The 15,359-nt window shown below is 49.2% G+C and overlaps 1 protein-coding gene across 2 annotated transcripts in view; it reads right to left on the bottom strand.

Annotated features, from left to right (window-relative positions):
• HEPACAM (hepatic and glial cell adhesion molecule) overlaps nt 1-15,359 on the bottom strand; it is a 110,581-nt gene that overhangs the window by 51,968 nt on the left and 43,254 nt on the right. The window lies entirely within an intron of this gene.

The following is a 15,359-nucleotide window of genomic DNA, read 5'->3' as shown; positions in this document are numbered from 1 at the left end:
ATAGGACCATAAGAGTGTATTCATATGTCTAACAATAAATACTACAACAGATAGTAAGGGGGTTTAGTGAGAAGCAATAACACATACTTAAAAGCATTTTGCTTTTTAAATATAGTGGGTAGCAAGGTCAGGAAGCCTCCTCATACCAGTCTAAAACAAAATGACAAATTAATAATTTCCAGAGCATCAAGGCCAAATGAAGCCACATGACATAGGAACCAGACCCACAAAAATGGCACAAAGTATTAGAAACCTACTGATCCTTGCGGAAGATTTGGGAGGCCTCGACCTCACGGTGCCAGGCCCAAAACCACACTTTGGGAATCTCCCCTGGGGAGCCTACATCTGGCCATCTCCCTTCCTGGAAAATGCCCACAAGCCTGGGGTAAAGTTGCCACCACTCAGGCACTGGTCTCTGTTAGGGCTCTGTGCAGCCTGGGGTACACAAACCCTGCAAGCCTTGGGGATCCTTTGCCCACAGTGGTATTTCAGAGTGCTTCTTTCAGCCTGAAGCATCCAAAGGTAGCCTCCTGTACCAGAGGGAATTAAATTGCCTACCCCATCTTAGCCAGCTGAGCAAAGGGAGTGAAAAAGGCCTGTCTCTCCCCTAAGGAATTCACAGCCAAGCATACTGAACCAGATAGCTCTTGACTGATTTGGGGAGAGAGTGAGGGAGGGGGTAAAACAAAGGAAGCTAAGAGAAAGCACCTTGAGAAATTTCTAATCAACTGAGTCTTGCAAATCTGGCTTTGGTGGCCCTTTTAATATGCAACTGGAATACTTTGTTCTAATCTACTAGCCAGTTTTCACTTATTGTTCCATCCAGAGAGAGACTCATTCTGGAGGTCCATGCTTCTGTGTCTCAAAATGACTTCCACAGGAAGAGAGCGAGCGGAAGCTCCACTCCCCTCAGAAATGTTTACAGCCCGGTCACCTAGATGACTAGGTTGAACCAGTCAGCCAGAGTGAAACTAGAGGGTTGTATGAATGTCCCAACACAGAGACAGACAGAGGGGGATTTCTTCACACTGCCAACCAGGCCAGAGTTGCAAGGAACACAGTAAGTCCAGGGTGTGTGGGATGAAGGCATCCAGAAACTAAGTTAGGACCTTTGTCTACAATGGGGCAACAGTCAGGCCCTGGAAATCCTGGTGGGGTTGATAAATGCAGGTCTGTGGCATGTTCCAAGAACATCCTCCAGGCTCCCCCATCCAATCTTCCCTTGAGAGTCCACTCTGTTCCCTAGACCAATGCTCATCCACCTACAGCCATCATAGGGGCTCCCTCCAAGCCTTCTGTTTCTGTCTGTTTAAGTGCATCTAGTAGCTAGTTCCTGCCTGGCTGCCCAATCTGTCCCTAGCCTGGGCTTGCTTCCCTCCCTTTAGTCCCTAATCTGTAGCTCCCTTTAGTCCCTAATCTGTAGCTGTGTAGTTCCCTACAATGAACCCTACAATGCTAATACAAGTTCAGAGATACTTCAGAGACTCCTGGGATGGCAGCTCCATTCCCTGCCAATCCCAGGCTGTCCTGAGCAAGCAGATTACCAGGACACTGCCCTTTGCAGCCTTCAGTAATGTCAGAAATATGGTTCCTGCCACTGGCCTGACTGGCAGACTTTACCCTGTGCCCATTCCTGGAGGATGGCTCCTAGGAACTGGTGCCAAAGAAATGTGTGGAAGTAGGAACCTTGCTTGGAAGTGCTGCTCCATGGGGGTGAGGGGGGGTGCCAATAATCTGTGGAACAGGATGAGGTGAGGCTCACACCTTCAGGCTTTGTTGCTAGCTGGTGGAATACAGACCTGCTCAGTCTCCAGTCACATCTCTTTCCTCCCTGGAGAGCTGAGCGAAGAGAGCCCTTGTCACCTACTTCCAGTCTACCTGATCCCAGCAAGTGCAGCTCTGGACAGTATCACACATTTCAGTTCAGATACTTCCGAGGCCGAGGTGCTCTGAGGGATGCTGTGACTTGATTTAAAGAGCTAAAGAGCCAGTTCCAGGACTGGAGAAGGCACTGCAGTATCTGTTCTTGAAGCCACACCCATGGTGTTTTGAGTCCCACGTTTTGACTTGTTAGAAGCAGTGTGTACAGACCATAAGAAAACCCCCTTTCTCGGTGTACCCCTTCCCAGCTGCACAAGGGCCTGGCCCACAAGACCCAGGTTTTTACTGGGACCAGGTTTGGACACTTGGTCACAGGAGTATACATGCTACTTACTCAGGCCCACCTCATCCCTTGCAACTCTCTGTAGATCTTGCCTGCCTGCATCTGTGCTTAGTGTGCAAGGACAACACCTTCTGTTGATATTGATATATTCAGTAACAGAAGAATGTTGAAAAATTGTTGTTAACAGTCACTGTAAAAAGTACTTGGGTTTCATGGTGATCAAATGTCACAGGGGTTTGCCTCCACAGCAGAGCAGAGCAGATGCTGCCCTATAGGATCTGTCAGCTGTTGGGATTGGAGCACTGCCTCTCCCCCGCAACTCCTGTGGGGTCTCCCCTCTCATGTGCTGCTGTATTTCTGGTATAGAAACAAGCAGAAGGAACTCACGCTCCTGCTTGCAAACAAGAACTTTGATTTAGTTAGGCTAACTGAAACTTGGTGGGACCCTACCCACGATCGGGCAGTAAGCATTGAGGGCTATAGGCTATACAGACAAGATAGAGAAGGGAAAAAAGGGAGAGTGGGGGGAAGTTCTGCTCTCTATATTAAAGAGCATCTTCCATAATCAAGATGGAAGCAGAGGAGGGGTAAATGGAGGTACTGTGGGTCACAATGCAGGAGGTATGGGGGAAAGGGACTTGGTAGTGGAGGTCTACTACAAGCTGCCATATCAGGAGGATTAGTTGGACCTGGAATTCTCCAGACAGCTCTCAGAAGCAGTACGGTCAAGGGCAACCTAAACTACCATACTGTCATAGGTAGCCTAAACTACCCTGACATCTGCTGGGAGGAGCAGTCAGCTAGATCCAACCGTTCATGTAGGTTCTTAACCTGCATATAGGACCTTCACCTAACACAGGAGGCATATGGTTCCAACTAGGGGAAATGCCTTACTGGGCTTGGTGCTAGCTACAGGGGATGACTTGGTGGGAGAATCTACTGACAGAAGGTAACTTAGGGGACAGTGACGATCACTTAATTGACTTCACCATCCTTGGTAGAGTGGGAAAGATAACCAGTAAGGCAGAAGTGCTAGACTTCAGAAGGGTTAACTTCAGTGCGCTCAGAAGATTAGCTAGCGAGGCACTGAAGTATTGGTGAGATGGGAAGGGTGGTTGTTCCTAAAGGGAGAAATCCTACAGGTGCAGATGGAGACAATTCCATTGCGCAGAAAAGGGGACAAAGGGGCCAAGAACCCCTCTTGGCTGAACAGGGAAATCCATGAAAGCCTAGGGGCAAAAAAAGAGGCATATAAGCTGTGGAAGCATGGGGTAGCTACCAAGGCAGAGTATACCTACCTGGGCCATGCTTGCAAGGAGGCAGTCAGAAAGAAAATTAAAGACAACAAAAAGTCCTTCTTTAAGTATATAGGGAGTAAAAAGAAGGCACAGGGTAGCTTAGGACCCTTACAGGATAAACTAGGGCAATTAGTGACAGATGGGGGGTGGTCCAGGCTGAGTTCTTCAATTAGCCTCTGTGTTCCCAAACATGGAACAGGACAAATCTCCCAATTGAATCATTCCACAAAAGGGAAACTAGCCCAGCTGTTAGTGCTGACTTAGTGACACTTGGAAGGGCTGGATGTGTTTAAGTCAGCAGGCCCAGATGATCTTCATCCAAGGGTGCTGAAGAAATTAGCAAGTGTCATAGCGAAGTCATTAGCATGGCTGTTTGAGCACTCTTGGTGCTCAGGTCAGGTCCCAGAGGACTGGAAAATGGCCAATGTGGTCCCTATTTTCAAGAAGGGGAGGAAGAAGGATCTGGGTAACTAGAGACCCGTTAGTCTCACCTCTATCCTTGGGAAAACCTTTGAAAAAAATGATTAAGGATCACATTTGTGGGAGTTCAGCAGGAAACACAATGCTGAAGGGCAACAAGCATGGATTCATAGCAGGTAGATCCTGCCTGACTAACCTTGTTTCTTTTTTTGACCAAGTCACAAAATATTTACATACAGGAATCAAGGTAGATGTCATCTACTTGGATTTTAAGAAAGTCTTCAATATGGTCTCTCATCCTATTTTCACAGATAAACTGTGAGGCTGTGAAGCAGATGATCACAAGTTAAGGTGGGTGGCAAATTGGCTTAGGGGTCACACCCAGGGTGTGGTGGTGGATGGATTGGTATTGACCTGGAAAGATATGGGCAGTGGAGTCCCACGGGGCTTGTTCCTTGGATCTGAGCTGTTCAATGTCTTCACCGGTGACTTGGTTAAGGCGAGGAAAGCACTCTGTCCAAAATCGCTGATAATACCAAATTATGGGGTAAAGTTAACACACTATAGTGTATAGAACGAATCCAGGCAGATCTGGACAGGTTGGAAATGTGGGTGGAACAGAATAAGATGCAGTTCAACAAGGACAAGTGCAAGGTGCTGCACCTAGGGAGAAGGAATCAGCAAACGCTTACAGGCTGAGGGAGGAACTTCTCAGCAGCACAGCAGCAGAAAGGGATCTCAGAGTCATTATTGACACCAAAATGAATGAGTCATCAATGTAACAAAGCAATCAGTAAAACTAACTGCACTTTATCATGTATTAGCAGGTGCATGATGAACAGGTCCAGGGAGCTGATACTTCCCCTCTATGTGACATTGGTCAAACTGCAGTTGGAGCACTGTGTCCAGTTTTGGGCACCGCAATTCAAGAGAGATGTGGACAACCTCAAGAAGGTTCATAGGGCCACTCGTATGGTTAGGGGCCTGCAGGCAAAGCCCTACGAGGAGAGATGGAGGGCCCTGGATCTCTTCAGCCTCTGCAAGGAAAGGCTGAGAGGTGATCTTGTGGCTGCCTATCAATTCATCAGGGAGGACAGCAAAGAATAGGAGATGCTCTGTTTATCAGGCCACTCCTTGGGGTAACTAGGAACAAAGGCCACAAACTGACAGAGAGCAGATTTAGGTTAGGCATCAGGAAGAATTTCTTTACAGTGAGGGTTGCCAGAATCTGGAATGGACTTCCAAGGGAGGTGGTGCGCTCCCCTACTTTGGGGGTCTTTAAGAGGAGGCAAGACATGCACCTGGCTGGGGTCACCTGACCCCAGTGCACTTTCCTGACCAGAGCAGGGGGTTGGACTCGATGATCTGCTGAGGTCCCTTCTGACCCAAACATCTATGAAACTATGAAACTGTAGTACAGTAAAAGCTATCTGGCACTTTACCATCCGGAATTCTCTATTAACCGGCATCTGCCATAGACACCATCTTACTGTTCGGGACGCAGCTGAGTGGTGTCGCTAGCACACATTGAGCTTGTCCTTGTGCTTTTGATCACATTGTGCTCACACTGAGCTTGAGCTTGTGCTTCTGATCATGTTGTGATCACGTTGAGCTTGTGCTTTTGATCACGTGATCATGTTGAGCCTTCTGTCTGTGCTTTTCCAGTGACTTTATTGCTGAATATCTTACCCATCCTGCAACTATGGCTATCAGTCAACAAGCAGAGGACACAAGCGAAAGCATGTTGTTTTGATGATTACACAGAAATTGGACAAAATTAAGCACCTGGAAAAAGGAGAAAACAGGAACAGGTTGATGCAGGAATTCAATGATGGCTCATCTATGATCTATGACATCAAGGCACAGAGGGCAGAGTTACTCAAGTTCATGACGAATTCTGAGACAAATAAAGCAATTGAGCAACACCGTACTCTGCACAAACCAAAACTAGAACAATTAGACAAGATACTGTATGAATCGTTTGCCTTAAAACATTCAGAGGGAGCTCCAATTTCTGGCCCAATGCTGATCGAAAAAGCAAAAGACTTCTATTAACAAATGGGAATGACCGAGGCCTGTGTTTTTTCAGATGGATGGTTGTCTTGCTTCAAACTTCGCCATGGTATCAGGAGGCTTGATGTGTCTGGAGAAAAAAAATCTGCTGATCATGAGGCTGCTGAAAAATATTGTGGATTTTTCCAGAAATTGGTTGTGGAGCATAGCTGTAGCCCAGGTAACTTGGGTATATACTTCCCTTCTCCAAAGTCCTTGGGTTTTTCCCAAGCCCTATAAATAAGCTGGTAACTTTAGGGGGACCCTTTTGGTGGGACCTCCCCTTTCAGGAGCCCTTAACTAACCAGGGGGGGACACTCCGCTCCCCGTGGGCATCTTCTTTTCCCTGCAACTTATGGTTCCTAGGCCTGGAGAGTGGTCCTCGTCCTCTGTGCCAGGCTTATAGATAGCCTCTGTGAGTCCTCTGTGCTCTCTCACCTGCAGTGAGTTTCGGAGGGTGGGGATCACTGTCCCCTGAAACAGAGCTCCGCTATGCAGGGTTTCTGGGGCCTCTGGCTTTGCCCTGTCTGCTGGCTCAGTAGCCCAATCACCATCTGGCTCTCTGGACTCAAGCTTTTGCTATGGGTCAGAGGCCCAGGCTGCCTTGTGCAGCACCAGGCTCGGTCCGCTCCCAGATCCTCAGTGCAGCGCTTCCTGCACCAAGCTCCCAGCCTCGTTCCGGGGGTTGAGGACCTGAGCTGCCCAGGCGCTCCAAAGGTCCTACTCCATGCACCGTCCTGTGCACCATGTCTCCGGCCACACATCAGAGGTTGCAGACCTGAGCCGTCTCATGCAGCTGCCAAGGTCTGGATGCCGTATGCCATGTTGCATAATTAAAAGCCTCGCTGCTGGAGCCGTCTGCCATTCCCCGCTGATGGAAGTCTTCAGGGGTGCTTCTGGGCTACTGCTTCACCCTGGAGAGCAGCTCTCCTCAGATCTTCTAAGCCCCGCTCTTCTCTCTCCCGGATGTGTTCCCCCCATTCTAGGTACACAGTTCCTTTTATATGCTCCACGGCTCCGCCCCTGAAGTCTTCTGAACCTGAGTGTTGCAGTCTTTAATCAGGTCCATGGGGGGAGGGGAGGAACTCCTCTCCCCCTTCCCTCCCCTCCCCTCAGGAAAGGGGTGTGACTGAACTCCTCTTGCTGCCTTCTGATTGGGGAATGAGCTCAACCAATCAAAACAGCAAGATTTCAAGCCTGGGACTCAACCCCAGCTCCAAAAGGCAAGCCTGCTACACTCTCCTCTGTGGGAATCTTCACTGTCCCCAGTGAAGGTCACATCCCCAAGTCCAACTCTCACTGGGCCCATAGGCGGTGATGGGTACCTCTCCCAGTATCCCGGGGCATCATATGTAAACTGCCTTCATAGATTTCATAGACATTAGGGCTGGAAGGGACCTCGGGAGATCATCGAGTCCAGCCCCCTGCCCAAAGGGCAGGAAGTCAGCTGGGGTCATAGGATCCCAGCAAGATAAGCATCCAATTTACTCTTGAAGGTGTTCAATGTAGGTGCTTGAACCACCTCCGCTGGCAGACTGTTCCAGACCTTGGGGGCTTGGACAGTAAAGAAATTCTTCCTTATGTCCAGCCTAAAACGGTCTTGCAGGAGTTTGTGACCGTTCGACCTCATCATCCCTTGGGGCGCTCTGGTGAACAAACGTTCCCCCAGATCCTGGTGGTCACCCTTGATAAACTTATAGGTGGCCATCAGATCACCCCTGAGCCTGCGCTTTTCCAGGCTAAAGAGTCCCATGGCTCCTTTTTGACTTGTGGAGCCCAAAACTGGATGCAGTACTCCAGCTGCGGCCTCACCAAGGCCGAGTACAAGGGGAGAATGACGTCCTGGGATTTGATCGAGAAGCATCTATGGATGCAAGCCAGCATTTTGGTCGCTTTACTAGCCGCAGCATCGCATTGCAGGCTCATGTTCATCTTGTGGTCAATGATGACCCCCAAGTCTCTTTCTTCTGTAGTGCTATCCAACGTAGCACTGCCGAGCCTATAAGGAAGCTGCAGGTTTTTCCTCCCAAGGTGGAGAACCTTGCATTTTTCGGTGTTAAACACCATGAGGTTCTCGTCTGCCCATTTGCTGAGCTTGTCCAGGTCAGCCTGGATCACCCGCCTGTCTTCTGGCGTGGATGCTTTGCCCCAAAGTTTGGTGTCATCGGCGAACTTGGCCAGTCCACTCCTGACTCCAATGTCCACATCATTAATGAAGATGTTGAACAGTATGGGTCCAAGGACAGAGCCTTGAGGGACCCCACTGGTCACAGGGCACCACGATGAGTGACTGCCATCAATTACAACCCTCTGGGTCCGACCACGGAGCCAATTTCCCAGCCAGCGGATCGTGGTGGAGCCAAGGCCACAACTGGGCAGTTTGGCCAAGAGGTGATCATAGGATACCAGATCAAAGGCTTTTTTGAAGTGAAGATATATGACATCAATCTCTTCTCCCTTGTCCAGGTGATAGGTCACCTGGTCATAGAAGGAAATGAGATTGGTCAAACAAGACCTACCCGCAACAAACCCGTGCTGGCTATCCCTTAGGATGCTAGCCTGGGCCAGTCCTCCTTAATAAACTTTTCTAAGATCTTCTCCAGGATAGAAGTCAGGCTAATGGGCCTGTAGTTAGCCGGATCCACTCTCCTCCCTTTCTTGAAGATCGGCACCACATTGGCCTTCTTCCAGTCTTCGGGCACTACACCAGAGCGCCCACCACAGTCGGAGTCAGAATCTGCTGGCAGTACGGCAGCTGGAGGGTCAGGTGCAGGTGTACCCTCCTGGCAAGAGAGTCGGGGCTGGGCTTGTGGAGATTGTTGAGCCGGTGGGCAAGGCCCTATCAGTTCCCTTATAGGCAGCAGGAAGTTTCTGAGTATGACTTGCTTTCGTCCAGGCCCAGCCTCTGGGGTAATCTCATATACTGATAAGTTCCCCATTTGTCAAACTACAGTGTATGGTTCGGCCCTCCACTGGTCCACAATCTTATGTCTGCCAGCCAATCTGAGATTGCATAAAAGCACCTGGACACAGTCTCTGCTCCCGTACACGAGCATTATAGTTCTTCTTGTGGTGCTGTTGATTCCTCCCCGCTGCATCGGCTGTTGAGACATTTATACTTCACATCCTCCGCCATCCGTGGCCAGAAGAAACATTCCCTAGCTAGAGCCAGGGTGTGCTCCATAGCCAGATGACCAAAGTCATCATGCAGGGCCCTGAGCACAAGCTCCCACTGCTCCTTATGAAGGATCAGTTGCAGCAGTGTCCTTCCCTCTGGGTCTTGTACTTCAAGGTGCAGCAACCCATCAAGGAGCCACAGCCTTTCCCACTCTCTCACCCGGAGATGGGCCACAAGGGTGACTTGCCCAACAGTGGGAGGGTGCTCAGTGCTCTTCCACCAGGCCCACAATACGTCCCTCACATCAGGGCCCGGTGCCATTCAGCTGCTGTCATCTGAGGAAGAACGGCAGGGGTCAGGGTCATATACTGTATCCATGCCTGTGGGATCCCATCCGGTGGTATTCCTAGGGTCTCAGCTGCACAGACTGTAGTCACTCCCTCAGCCACAGTGGCCCGCACAGGCAGATCACAGAGGGCCCGGACGGTCTCTGGAAGCAGCACGTCCTGGTCAGCTGGGGATGCTGGTCTTGAGAGGGAGTCAGCATCAATGTCCCACTGCCCTGTCCTGTAGTGCAGGCTAAATTAATAGTCTGTCAGAGCACCAATGCCCAGTCATATCCAGCTTTGCGCTGGTCAGTATGTAAGTCAAGGGATTGTTACTGGTCCATACTTGGAATGTGGTTTCATACAAGTAATCTCTGAACTTCTCAGTAACAGCCCACTTAAGAGCCAGAACTCAAGCTTGTGTGCTGGGTATCGGGTCTCACTGGACACCCAACTTTGACTGGCGTAAGCTACTGGGCATCACCATCCTTCATGCAGTTGATACAGAACAGCCCACAGTCCTCATAGACTGGTGTCTGTGTGCAGAATGAATGGGCGATTTGAGTCAGGATACACCAACATGGGTGTTTCCGTAAGGTGCCGAATGATTTTGTGGAACGCATCCTCACACTAAGCATCCCACAGCAACCCAAAAGACTCTGTAGAGCTGCATACCTTCTGAACCCCTTAGGTCGGGTCCTGGGCCCCCCCACCTCTTAGAAGATTTCCCTATTGGGTACCCTTGGTTCAGGGGCCTAGCGATGGCTGCATAGTCTGGTACAAACCTCCTGTAAAACCCCACAAACCCTAGAAATCTCTTAAGTTCCCTGTAGTTGGAAGGATGTGGCCAAGTGATCACTGCCTTGACCTTTTCCGGGTCAGTGCTAACTCCGTTTTGGGATATGATGTGTCCCGCATATTTGACAGAAGCCTGGCAAAATTTGCACTTGTCAAGCACCAACTTAAGCCCAGCAGCTTCAAGACGCAGAGAAGCCTTTTGTTGTGCTCCTCAAGGGTTTTCCCAAACACTATGAGGTCATCCAAGTACACCAGCACCTGGGTTAGATGCAGATCTCCAACTACTTTCTCCATTAAGCGCTGAAACATGGCCGGGGCTCCTGAGATGCCCTGCCACGTGCATTCAAACTGGAAAAACCCCAGTGGGCAGATAGATGCAGTTTTTTCTTTATCTGCCTCTCTCAGTGGGATCTGGTAATATCCACTGTAGAGATCCAGTACAGTGAACCATTTGTTGCCCCCAAGACAGTCCAGGGCCTGTTGTACTCGAGGGATGGTATACTGATCAATCTGCTGTGCGGGCATTCACTACACGGTAGTTGATACACATCCACAGATTCCCATTCTTTTTGCGCACAATCACAATTGGCAAGGCATAGGGACTTTTAGATTCTGTGATAATTTTGTGGTCGAGGAGCTCCTGGAGATGGCGGTATGCAATGCGACCTTTCACAAAAGGGTCTGGGATCATAGAATCATTGAGTCGGAACGGACCTAGACAGATCATCTAGTCCGACCCCCTGCCATGGGCAGGAAGCAGCACTGGGGATGGCAGGGGTCATAAGACCCCAGCCAGGTGCCTATCTAGTCTCCTCTTGAAATTGCTGAGGTGTATCTGGTGCTCAACTCCTTTTGCCTCCCTTACATCCCACTCATGCAGGGAAAATATATTGGCCCGGCCCTGGAGTTTTTTCCATAACTGGGCCTTCCATTCCTCAAGTGCAGGGGAATCCCCAAAGAAAAAATGGTTAGAATCAATGTGCATGGCACTGTCCTTTTTTGCCAGATTCACCACGTCTGCTTCCTGTACAGTGGCCACTTTTTGCCCCAGGTGCTCAACTAAATCTCTTCGGGTTTACCACCAGTAGAGTGACCTGCTTCCCTTTCAATTTTCGAGCCTCAAATACTCCATCAGGGACTCTCAAAGTTCCCAATCCCCTTTTTCCAAAGAGGGTCTCCACCATAAGGGGACCTAGCTGCTGGCGCTCTCCCCTCACCTGCATATAGGGGGTAGGGCCCACTGGCTTTGGGCAGGGATCTTCTGGGGGGCCATCCCAGAGAAATGCAAAGCTCCCAGTATTTGGGGGGATTTCCCCATACACTTTCTGTCCCAGCGGGCATACGCCTCAGAACATAGAGCGTGCATTGGTATCCGCTCCTGATAGTCCGGGCCAGCCTGTTGCCTACAATATTGGGCCAGCACTTGGCATATACTGGAGTTGGCCCCAATGAGGAGGGAGACCCCCTTTATCCAACCTGGGTCCAGGCACATTAGGGCAATGGAGTTCACTTCCTTCTCTACCCCAGTCTACAGATGCGGAAAACTTAATACAAATTTCTAAGTGGTATGGGTACAGGTTCTGGCTAAGCTCACATAGACCCAGCCCAGTAAGAGGATGCAACACCATGTGCTGAAGGTGTTTTTTATAGAAGGAGTCAAATATGATGGTCACTTGCAACCCACTATCCATAGAATGGCCATATACCTTTGGCCATTCACCGCCACTGGGACTTCTGCCCTAGGACCTATTAGTCCTACAGGCAGTGAGTTTGAGACCAGGGCTCAGAGAGTCTGGCAGGCTCTGGGGCAGAGCCAACTCCCCTTCTCCACCTGCTGACTCCCCTGCTCCACCCTGGGTTGCCTGGCTGTGTATCCCTTGTTTCCCACCCCCCACTGGGCTGGGGGTGGGGCAAAGGATCGGGGCCGGGGCTGCCTCCCAGGAGGAGCCCTGGAGACCACGGTCACCCACACTGGCTGGGAGAGCTCTTCTTCAACCTCTGAGGGGCCCTCTTCTTGTGCAGTCACCACCATTACCCAACTAACAGGTCCTTGATGTGAGGAGACTTCCTCCCGGACCCACATGGCATCCCGGAGGTGAAGGATCTCCTCCTCCTCCCTCATTTCTTTCACTAATTGGCTGAACCCAGTAGGGTTGGTTTTCCAACCAGCCAGATTCAAAACCCTAATAAGGGCCAGGCTTTATCTTGCCCCTATTTGGACCTGCCGGAGTCTCACATGATCCACCTCACTAGGGCTAATGGCCCCTTGCACAATCACTCTTGGCAACACCTTCTCCAAGCGTAACAAATACAAGGATACAGCCTCTTTTGTGCTGGAACATGCTAAGCAGTTTGTAGTATGCTCCCCTGCCATGGGATGGCCATCCAAAAATGTCCTGTAGAGTCTGAAGGCACTGCTGTGTGGTGATACCAGGATTCTGGAGCTTAGCAGTCCAGATGACTCCAAAGGCGGAGCTCCCTTAATATGCCAAGAAGATGCCACCGCTTCTTTTCACCTGGTATCTGCCATGTCATCAGAGTTTCCTGTATGTGGGCAGTCCAGGATTCAAACCCTTCCTCTCCCGCAAGGACTGGGAGATTTCCTGAGAAGTTCCTCAGTCTTTTATATGCAGCTCAGTCAGTTGAAGAATTTACCACTTCCCTGACAACCTGCTGCAAAGCCATAATCCACTTTCAGAGGTAACACCGGGGGAAGCTGTCACCCTTCCTTGCTCAGAGGATCCTTGCCCATCCACTCCTCCAGATTGTTGAAAACTAGCAGGATCCAACGTGATTCCCTTTCTGGCTCTCTATGGAGACACACACAGCACCTTACAATATCAAATTACCTGCTAACAAATCATGGGCGAGCCCCCAAAAATGTAATCCAGGTAACTTGGTTATATACTCCCCTTCTCCAATTGAAGGGTATTGTTAGCTGGCAGGTATGCTGTGGGGTGGTAACTGCAGACCGCTCAGTTTCCCTCCGTCCCTACAGAACCAGGCCAGGACAGTCAGGGGACTTAACTATATACACATTTACATTAATTTATCACATGGATACAAACATATGTACAGTGTGTGTGTATATATAAGATATCTAAACCAGTAACATAAATAATACCCTCTGGGTAAATGACATAAAACCTTATACCAGTGCTCCAGATACAGGTAAGTCACAGGTAAGTATCTGATCTGAAACAGATAAACCCCCAAGATAAACTTAATCCCGAGAGGAAACCCTTCTTGGGACTCTTATGCTGAGAGGCTATTCCATTATCTGGAAACCAAAAAAGTGGAAAACCCAGCACAGAAGCATGTGATCTTCCTGACAGCCTGTGGTACCAAAACATTTGCCATTGTTCATTTGTTCACAGTACCTGCCTTACCAAACACAAGTCTTATGATGAGCTAATTGCCCTGCTAAAGGCACATTTTTGCCCAAGGCCATCTGTTACCCTGTAGAGATTTCATTGTTTTAAAGAGAACCAAAAGGCCAATGAAGGCATAGCAAATTACCTGACTGAGCACCATTGCCTTGCTGAATTTTGTGAGTTCAGTGATCGCTTGGATGGCCTGATTCGCGACTGTCTCATCTGTGGGGTTCAAGATGGAGCAATCTAAGATCGCCTTCTCTCTCAACCAAATTTGATCTTGGCTACTGCACAAGAAAAAGCATTGGCAGCTGAAGCAGCACCCCATAACACGAAAGAAATTTGCCAGGCATTATCCAGCAATGTCCACTTACTCCAAAAAGTTCAAGAATTAGATCATCACCAGTAAATTCAGCTGATTATATCCTCACCAACAGCACCCCGTAAGCCAATTAATCCACAGACATGTTTGAGTTGTGGTCACCAACATAGACAAAGGGAGTGCAGGTTTAGGACTGTGGAGTGTCATGCCTGCAAGAAGGGCCACGTAGAGAGGATTTGCTGCTTGAAGACCATTTCCGGGAGACAGAAAGACTGTAGCAAATGTATTCATTCCCAAACCACTCACAGAGTAGAGTCCTCCCCAGAACGTGAGGTACAAAAATCATATTTGATTCAAAATGCTGGTGTTATTGAAACTCAAGGTTCTGAGATGATTGCAACAGTAGTAATAAATGGAAAGAATTGCAAAATGGAAGTGGACTCAGGTTCGGGAGTACTTCTCATAGATGAAAACACATTCTTCCAGTTGTTTCGGCACCCTCTTCCCAAGTTAGTGAAACCTGAGTGTCACTTGCGCGACTACAATGGACAGATTATGGAAACTTTGGGTAGCTGCAGTGTTGATGTCCAGTATGGAACTATTAAGACATCATTTACCCCTCCTTGTCGCTAAGGGCTTCCGCAAAAGTCTTCTGGGGACAAATTGGTTCTCACCATTGGGAATCAGTATTCAAGGCGTACACAATCTCTGCACAGAAAGTCTGGAAGGGCTTGCAAGGGAGTTTCCCCAGGTATTCTTTGAGGGATTAGGAATTTACTCTGGTCCACCTGAGACATTCCAAATGGATCCTGCAATAGCCCCCATCTTTATGAAGGCTGGGAATGCACCTTTTGCACTGCAGCCAAAAATTGATGCAGAATTAAATTGGCTTATTGAGCAAGGGGTCCTCGAGCCAATCATACATACAAGCTGGGCCACACCAATTGTTTGTGTTTTAAACCCTAACAACAATGTTCACATCTGTAGGGATTACAAGTGCACTGTTAATAAAGCACTTGAGCAGGACCCACACCCAGTGCCTGGCATTAACTAGTTCTTGCAGCAGGGAAGGTTTTTGCCAAACTTCATTGCCTACTGGATAAAGGAGCTCAGTGGAAGTGGACTTGCCAGCACAACAAAGCCTTCCAGGGCGTCAAGAAGTCACTGACAACAGACACTGTCCTTGTTCACTATGATGAGCAGAAGCCACTGTCCATTACTTGTGATGCCTTGCTGTTTAGAGTTGGCACTGTCCTTAGTCACACACTGCCTGATGGCACGGATGCACCCGTTGCTTTTTACTCAAGAACAATGACTTCAACTGAGAGGAAAGAGAGGTGGGGGCGTGGCACTCTATATTAAGGAGGAATACACATCCTCGTCAATTAGCAAGGAGCCAGGGGAGGGGCACTCTGAAGTGCTTTGGGTTAGAGTACAAGGCAGTCAAGGGGAAAGAGACTTAACGATGGGAGACTACTACAGACCTC

The sequence above is a fragment of the Crocodylus siamensis genome, chromosome 14 (assembly GCF_052110815.1).
Source record: "Crocodylus siamensis isolate JL-2025a chromosome 14, ASM5211081v1, whole genome shotgun sequence".
In the NCBI taxonomy this organism is placed as follows: Eukaryota; Metazoa; Chordata; order Crocodylia; family Crocodylidae; genus Crocodylus; species Crocodylus siamensis.
Note: the sequence above shows the minus strand (reverse complement) of the source record. Positions and strands in the feature narration are given on the sequence as shown.